The sequence below is a fragment of the Rutilus rutilus genome (assembly GCF_951802725.1).
Source record: "Rutilus rutilus genome assembly, chromosome: 11".
Lineage (NCBI taxonomy): Eukaryota > Metazoa > Chordata > Actinopteri > Cypriniformes > Leuciscidae > Rutilus > Rutilus rutilus.
This window is the reverse complement of record NC_140216.1, coordinates 18,227,827-18,237,257: the sequence shown is the minus strand read 5'-3', so window position 1 is coordinate 18,237,257 and position 9,431 is coordinate 18,227,827.

The window sequence follows — 9,431 nt, the reverse complement described above, 5'->3', positions numbered from 1 at the left end:
GAACATGGTAAAGTGAAAATCAAACACCTTGGAAATTAAAGGTATGTACAATGTTTTTAGGAATGGCACAAAGATCTCTGTCTTTGGATCATTGTTTCCAATAGTGTGCTTTTTGTCATTTGTTGTGTATCTTTGGATTATGTTGTGTTGTAAATAAATCCAAACAATCAAAAAGCCATTCTTTTTTTAATCTCCTCATTCTTTGTGCAAGGTTGCTCAGAATGACAGGGCCTGATAGCTCCTAATAGGGCCATTAGGGGAGTGTCTTTGTCTTTCTCAGGTGTGAAAGCCATGCATATTAATGACGTGATCACGCCTGATGAACTTTGCACTTCATTCTTGACTCACTTGCTAGAAAAGACAGATGCCGTAAACCAGTGCCTCTCTAATGATGCTACTAATATTAGATATCTGCCGAATCAACCTGGTCAATCCCTGCCTCTCTTTTCTCTGACTACTCCTTCTTCTGTCTCTGAGTTAATTTTGAAATCCAACCCTTCATCTTGTCGTCTTGACCCTGCTCCTACTACTCTTCTGAAACTTTGCCATTCAGTTATTTCTGCACCTATCTCTCACTTCATCAATGCATCTCTTACCTCTGCTTCATTCCCTCTGTCACTCTGTTGCTGTTACCCCTGTTCTCAAGAAACACAACCTTGATCCCTCAGTTTTATCTAATTATCGTCCTATTTCAAATCTACCCTTCATAGCTAAATTACTAGAAAGTACTGTTGCCTCCCAGCTTCAGTCTTTTCTAGTTGAAAATAATCTTTTTGATCCTTTTCAATCTGGTTTTCGCCCTTTACATAGTACTGAAACTGCACTAGTTAAGGTATATGATCTGCTTCTCTCTGGTGACTCTGGTTCTCTGTCTATAGACCCTTTTACAGCCCACGTGATCAAATAGTTGCGTGCGCATTTTGGCAACGGAAGTGCTGTTCCCCACTGGCTCTAACGTGTTAGCAACTCCGAAAGTTTATCAAAACGGTTTCCCAGCATCAAAATGTCTGGTAGTTGCGTTTACGGTTGCACTAGTCGATATTCCACCAAGGGGCTTAAGTTTTATAAGATTCCGACAGGATCACGGCCGTTTCAGAAGAACCGGCGGCGCCTGTGGCTGCAGGCGATTAAACGTGTTGATTGGAGCGAGGACATAATAAAAAATGCTCGCGTCTGCAGCGACACGCTGCTGATTCTCGCCATACTTCCGTTGCCAATATGCGCGCGCATACGTTGCTACGTCATCATTGTGTACAAACAGTAAAAGGGTCTATGCTTCTGCTGCTCGACCTCAGCTCTGCCTTCGATACTGTCTCCCATCAACTACTCATTTCTCGCCTTTCGGATATGGGTATTTCCGGTGCTGCTCTTTCCTGGTTTTCTTCCTATCTCTCTGACAGACTGTTCTACATTTCACTTCAGGATTTTCACTCACCTACTGTCCCCCTGAAGCAAGGTGTCCCCCAGGGATCTGTTCTTGGGCCATTATTATTCATAATCTATATAATACCTCTTGGTCAGATCCTCCGCCGTCATGGTTTTAATTATCATTTTTACGCTGACAACATTCAATTATATACTACCTATACATCGATTTTATCTATCACAACTGACAAAATCTCTGCTTGTGTGCATGAAATAAAAGATTGGCTTCATTCAAATTTTCTAAAACTCAACAATTCCTACCAACTTCACCTGTGAGATTGCTGGCTCTCATATCAAACCATCTAGTACTGTTACAAATCTTGGTGTAATTTTCAACTCCTCTCTATCTTTCCACTCTCACATTAATTCTATCACTAAATCGGCATTCTTTCACCTACGTCGTATCGCTCAGCTCCGTCCCTTTATCAGTATCTCAGAGGCTGAAACTGTCATCCATGCATTTGTCACATCACGTCTTGATTACTGCAATGCATTTTTCATTGGCCTATCTGCTAGCTCCATTTCCAAATTACAATACATTCAAAACTCTGCTGCCAGAATACTCACCCACACCAAGCGTTCTGCACATATTACCCCAATTCTGCATGATCTTCACTGGCTTCCTGTGGCTTACCGTATTAAATTCAAAATTCTCCTTCTCACTTTTAAATCTTTGCACGGCTTGGCTCCCCCCTATCTCTGTAACCTGCTCCTCCCCTACACCCCGACTCGCACTTTACGATCCTCTGATTCTAGCCTTCTCGTCGTCCCTCGGCATCGCCTTGCTTCAATGGGGGACAGATCATTCAATGTTGTTGCACCCAAAATGTGGAACTCTCTCCCCCGATCACTCTGTTCTGTTAACACTATTTCTGAATTCAAATCCATGCTCAAAACTCACCTATTTTCTGAATGTCATCTTTTTTTTTTTTTTTTTTTTTTTGTTATATCTGTTTGTATTCTACTGGTTGCCGCCCCATCTACCTAATTTTCATTTACTGTACTTACACTCTCATTTACCTACTGTTGTTTTGTCTGTTGTCTTTGTCAATTGCCTTTATTGTTGTTTGTTTATTGTAAAGAGTCCTTGAGCCGTGGAAAGGCGCTATATAAATCAAACTTATTATTATTATTATTATTATTATTATTATCATTATTATACCCTGTCTGTTTTATCACTTGTTCTGGAATCCTTGTTACCCGCATCTCAGAGTCTGTCTTGGTTTGTTTATTTGTTTGTGTCTTGTTTTGGACTGATTTACATGGATTATGACCTTTTACCTGTTTGTGGGTATGATTACGGATTACCCAAAATAAAGCTGCACTTGGAATTCACCCTTTCGTGTGCGCGTCGTGACAGTGAGATCCAGGCAATCACTGGGTGGTTCCACGCTCATGTAGCCCACAGAGAACAGAACAGCCTTGTCTCAGCTAGTTCTTCTGAAATTTTCCACTGGCTCTGATGTCGCTGTAGTGGTTAAACATGAGATATAACTAATTTTGGGTAAATAAACTTATGAGACCAAATATTGCCCCTCAAATATATAACCATGTTGAATTACAGCCCACAAAAATGCATTAAAATGCAAGCAGGGTTAATGCAATGCATATTTTTTCAAGTAGTGCAATTCAACAAGCTTTTTTGTTTCAAAAATATTTGTTATTATTTTACTTCCATACTTGCATCATTTTGGAATGATCTGATGCATTTTGATACTCTATGTAAAGGCAGTATCTGTGGATTTTTAGAGAGGTCCTGCATTCTAGAGGTCACTCAGAGGTCTTGGAAGAAGAAAAAAGGTCTGTTTTAAGTCTCTGTCTTGGGGATCAAACAATCCTTGGCGTTAACTCATGGTTTTCCTCATGAGACTCAAGGTGTGCCATCTGCAAGCTAATCCATCTTTTAAAGCTGCCTAATGTTGAAATTTTAAATGTTCGTAACTCTTACAAGTGTTTTTTTTGTCTTTTACTGTATGTAGAAGAGTCTGTTAGTTTCCAGACTGATTGGCATCCCAAATGACATCATCTGATTTAGGAATTTGGCTCTTTTCACAGTTTTGAAGGAATCATTTCTGTCTGATTAGCTCTGTTTCTACATAATAATTGACTGCACTTAGTTTTTTTTTTAGATATTTTCCTATAGTGGCTAATGAATTGGATTTCTTGCACACTCACATAAAATAGCTTACTTCCGCTTTGCTCATGCCTTTCCAGATTATGTGTGCAGTGCAGAGTGAGAGTGGAGCAGGGTGCGGATTTGCCTGGAGCAAAGAGTGATTTATTTTAATTTTTTTTTACACAGTCTGTCTGTTTTCTCTCAGGAATGTAAGCAGAACTGTGTGATTTTGCTTTCAGCCAGGAGCTAGGTTTTGAAAATCAGAGCTTCAGTGTTTTCTCTCACCTGATCCTTTGGACCTCCTATTGATTATTTGTTCACAAGACTTTTGAAAATTGTATCACGTAGCCTAGAATTTTTGCTTCAAACCTATGTGAAAATCATCCTGCCCTAACCCTGCCCACAAACAATAGGCCTATATTGATTTAAAATTTATAAGACATGGTTTGTGTTAGAAAGCTTTATGCGAGGAGGGCGTGAATCATCATGAATATTGATGTGTTTCACACCTGGGAAGACAAAGACACTCCCATAATGGCCCTATCAGGTGGGACTGTGATAGTCTGCTTCGCGCCCTCCACGCGTCACAGCCTGCCAGTATGGGTGTGGCTTAGCGTATATAGCGTATATAAGGAAGGGCTCAACAGGCTGAACTCTGGTTTTCATTGACTGAAGCGAATAAGCTCGTGGCGCGAGCACGGCAGGTTACGCAACCGTAACCGAGTACATTCTCTTACGAGAGGTTCTCTCGTATTGCGTAAGTTGCTTACGCTACGGGAACCCCTTGTCAACGCTGTGCGCGCCAAGCATCCACTGCATGAGTCCCAGGGAAAGCCCGGGGAACACAAAAACATGTGGGAAACATGTAACAAGCACTTCATAGGAATACAGAGCGGCTCCGCCGGTCTATGTATAAACGTGTGGAGAACAGGCGGCCAGCAACGTGGGCCAGCACAAGTACATAAGCACATCATAGGGAAATACAGAGCGGCTCCGCCGGTCTATGTATAGAGAATATCACCCCTTCGTGCAGCTCAACCAGAAGAGCTAGTAGTCACATGAGAGTAGCCTGCACATGAACAACTGGGCAGAACATACACATCACCTAGACTGATAAAAGTTTAGCCTGCAAGGCGGGAACTTCCAGGTTATAAAACCTAATGAATGTAGAGGGGGAGGCCTAGCCTGCCGCCATTCAAATGTTGTGAATAGAAATCCCGCTGGACCAAGCCCACGACGAAGCCATGCCTCTAGTGGAATGGGCCCTGATGCCCATAGGGCACTGCAGGTGTTTGGACGCATAAAGTGAAGTTAAATTGCCTTTATTGTTATAGCACTATGCAGCACAGATTCCAGCAGCTTGCGGGGATAGTTAGGAAATAACGATTCATGGTGCAACAGAATCATTTCAGCTGTGGCGCAGCTCTAAAAAGACACAGTAAACAGTCGCTATTCAGTTGAGTCAGTTCAGCATTGATTCTGTCGGGTATCGGACAGCTTGGTCTATCTAGTTATTCTTGGAAACATGCCATTCTTAAAGCTAGTGTGTTGGAAATATGCTTGCTCTAAAGGCTAGTTATTGAAACAGGCTTGTGCTTAAGGTTATCTGGTTGCTAACCAAGATGTTATTGAAGCACGCTTGTTCTAAAGGCTAGTTATTGAAAACATGCTTGTGCTTAAGGCTATCTGGTTGCTATTGTAAACATGCTTGTTCTTAAGGCTATCTAGCCTTGTTGTTATTGGAACATTGCCTTTATTTTAGGCTTATCTGGTGTCATTGACAACATGCTGTGCTAAGTTAATCCAGGTATCAGCAACATGCTTGTCGTTGTTTCAGAAACATTTCTTATCAGTAGCCTACTGTACTTGTTGCTTAAGGCAAATGTTATCGAATAATATGCTTGTTACTTAGGCTTCTAGTATTATTGCTGCATACTGTACTAAGCGACATGCTGTGGTAATTAAAGCGCTGTTTAAGGCTTATCTGTTTGCTTTGGAAAAATGCTTGTTTCTTTATTTGAGCTTCAGCCAAAGATGGCACTCGAGCATGACGAGGTTAGCCATGCTTCTGCCGATCGTTTGAGCGGTAGCCTTTGTAGCGCACAGTGCCAGGTCTGTGGCGCTACGCAGGTCACGAAAAGCCTCAGGGTCCGGGCCAGACCCGTCCATGGATTGGAGAAGCTTAGCCTGGAAAATCTGTAACACCGCCATGGTGTGCAGGGCCAGTGCCGCCTGGCCGGAAGCAGAGAACGCGTGTCCAGCTATGGCTGAGGTGTTTCAGCAGGGCTTTGAAGGGTGTACTGCTCTAGATCTCCAACCAGCAGCAGTCGGTGGGCAGAGGTGAGCGAGAGGCTCTGCTTCATCGAGAGGGGGCAGTCTCTCATATCACTTTTCCGCGGCGCCGTCCACAGAGGAGAGCGTAGCGGAAGCGCTCGTGCGCTGAGTAGGGGGCGCGCCATGACTTTGTGAGTTCATCGTGAGCCTCAGGGAACAAGGGCGTTGGTCTGTGATGGGGGTCCTGCTGGCGCCCTGGCAGAAACCATCCATCCAACCGGCTCCTAGCAGGCTCGAGGTCTGAAACCGCATCTCAGTGTCTGAATTAGTCCTGGTAGCAGTAGCGCTAGCACCTGACTGTGCAGCTGCACTGCGTTTTAAATATAGGCTTCAATATTTCCCGTGGAAAGGAGAAATATTGAAAAATTAGCTACGCAATACGAAGTGACCGTTCTCGAAAGGGAACAAACGTGACACTATGTAGGTAGATGCACATTTTGAATATTTAATGTGCATGTCCACATTGAATCTTAACCTTGACTTGGCTTTAATCAACTCACATACTGACAGGCTTCAGGTAAAAAGGGGGCCATTTACAGGACAGAAGACTTTTTATGTGTTTTGGCCGTTCATCATTTACACGACAAAGGCGTTTTGGTGGCCTGAAAGCGCAAACTATAAGGGGGCAACTGTACAGACACGGAGAGTGATCGCAACAAGCTACCACAAGTAACATGTTTTCATACATTATTTATGGTATGAGCACACATTCAAGCGGTTCAGAAATTATTCATCTGTAATATGTCAGTTATAAATAATAAATATATAAATACAAATTATAAAGACACATTTTGGAAAAGGTTTTAATTTTCATTGAGTTTTACTTTCACTTTTACATGTTGTTTCCAAGCTGGTAAATGCTTCATTTGAGATACATTTTCCACTCAGGTCATGAGAGCAGCTATGACAGTTCATATTAACACAGCAAGTGTTCACCTTTCCTATGTGTTTTTAACTGTATAATATAAGTTTTAACGTCTACCTCCACTACAGTCTCTAATGTCTCTCAGTCTCTGTACTAAAGTCCCAGAATGCATTGCGTTGCTGACATCACGTTTCCATTCTCTTACAAAGGAAAACATTCAGAGGAAAACATCCTAAACTTTCTAAAATTGGGATTACAGTGAAAGTTTCTGGCTTTGTGAAGATGAAATGTACCAAGAAGACAAAGTAATTACAGTAGTATCAAGATTAAAATCCTAATGTCTATAACTACTTGTCTGCCATGCATTATACAGTGCAATTAGTATTTTTCATTGATCCGTGTGAACAGGGATCGTTGTGATAATGTTGTCATCTGAACAAAAAACTTTTTTTAGGTTTTTTTTTTTTTACCGTTTTTAGCACATCGTTGACGTGTAAACCTACCCTAAAAGAGAAGCAATTAATCACTCAGCAGTTAAGCAGACTCTTCATACCATCAGATGACCCCATCATGATCACTTCAAATGCCAAGCTGAATTCTGCAGTTTGAGGATGGAATACACCATGAGCTGCTGTGTCCTATGTTGAATATTACCTTGACCGCCGCATGTCAGAATCAGTAATGAGCAGAGTAAATGCTGGGATAAACTCTCAGTAAAATATGCTGAACTTTTGCATGAAATCCTGCACTCTCACATATTTAACTGCAGAGCTTATGGGCACGACAGCATTAACATAAATGTGAATTCATGCATATTGCAAATCATGGCCAGCAAGTTATGGGAATAATCAACTTGCATCAATTGCATTCGCACTATCTGGAGAAAGTTCACTAACACTGAATAGATTTGCACAATAACACAATACATATTGAAGGTGAAATAGGTTAATGAGTTTTATAGGATTCAGAATTTTCTATTGTGTGGCACGTGGTCACAGCTATTTCTCCCAGAGGAGTCACATTGCAAAAAAAAAGAATTGGGCAATATCAATTTTTCAATCACGTCTAGTGCTGTTTGATGGAACAAAAGAATCTAAATCCACTGAGCACGGGTGAGTAAATGCTATTCAGATGTTTAATTACAGTTTCGTTTTGCTCCATCCCCAGAGCACGACTCTTCTTACAGCCATAACAATTGCATTTAGAGTGGTAGAAACAATATCAGGACAGTTTAGGATCCTCAAGACTGGAATCCAATTGTGCACAGCACTAAGAATAGACATGACACTTTAGGAATAACCAAGTTATGAAGATACATTTTAATGTATAGTTCACCCCCAAAAAATTATTTTACTTTAATATATATTTTACACAATCTGTGTTGGTCCAAACCTGTATGAATTTGTCTCTTCCGTGGAACACAAAATAATCTTTGCACAGCTTTACACACCACAAAAGTTCATAGTGACTGTCAAACAAGAAAAAAGTAAAAAAAGAAATGTGAAACAAAAGTGTAATTATAGTGTAATTATTGTAGGGTGCATCATATAAGGTTACAACACACACAAGAGCATAACACATGGAATACAGGGCACAAGCTATATGCACTACGTGTATGCTGTTTCTGTGGTGTTTTTATTAATTACTATGTTTTTCTCTGTTTAGATCAGTTATTGTGAGTATTCATGATGGTGATTCAATGTGACTGTTAAGCCCTGTTTACACCTGGTATTAAGATGCGTTTTGGTCGATCGGATCACAAGACGAGGTAGACACATACCCGTTTACACCTGGTATCTTAAACGCATACCTCTGGTCTTTAGTGACCTTTGACGTCATTCACTACCCTCCTCCTCATTAATTTTTTCAAAGTTAGACATCAACCTTCTTAGTATTCCTTAATCATTTCATTATAAACATTATAACAATAAAAAATTATAAAGAATGCCTGTTTTCACATTTATTTTTTGTAAAAAATTGTATAGGGTTGCTTACAACCCGAGGTGTATAACAGTGTCCACTTTCAACCACTTCTGTCCTGATTTCTTCGATGGGAGGGTCTATGGGTGGGTAAATATATGAGCTTTATTAGATCTTTTGACCTAATGGACGAAATAAGCTCAGGCAATTTACATATGAACACGCCCGGAGACGACGGAAAAGCATACAGAGAGCATCAACTTTAGTTTCTGCTCTGATAGCCGGAAGACCACGGCGAGCGCTGTGAGTGCGTGTTAAAAATCAGGAATGGCGAGAGAACATTGAGCTTGGTACGTTTTTTGTCTATAAACCAAACTTGGGTCCAAAGATAAACCAAAGATTTTCAGCGAAGCAAAAAGAGACAGCTTGAGGAAAACTACCTCCTCGTCCTCCACTGAGACCCTTCTCAACTGCAGGAGGCTGAATACATGTGCCATTCAGCTCTGTGTGCTTCTTCAGTATATGTTCACCATTTCTCAGGGTTTGATGAAGCTTTGACATCCTGCATTGGCCCAGCAGACTACAGCCCAGTGATGGTCACTTCCCACAGCCTGAAGACCTGAAACACGCTGCCTTTCTGAACTGTTGAAGGTCACTTTAACCTGTTTTAACCTTTTGTAAAGTTAAATAAACAAAGGACTGTGAAACAAGATCAGTTTGATCTGGTGATAAAACTGTAAAATGATAGAACACTTTTATGCTCAAAATTCC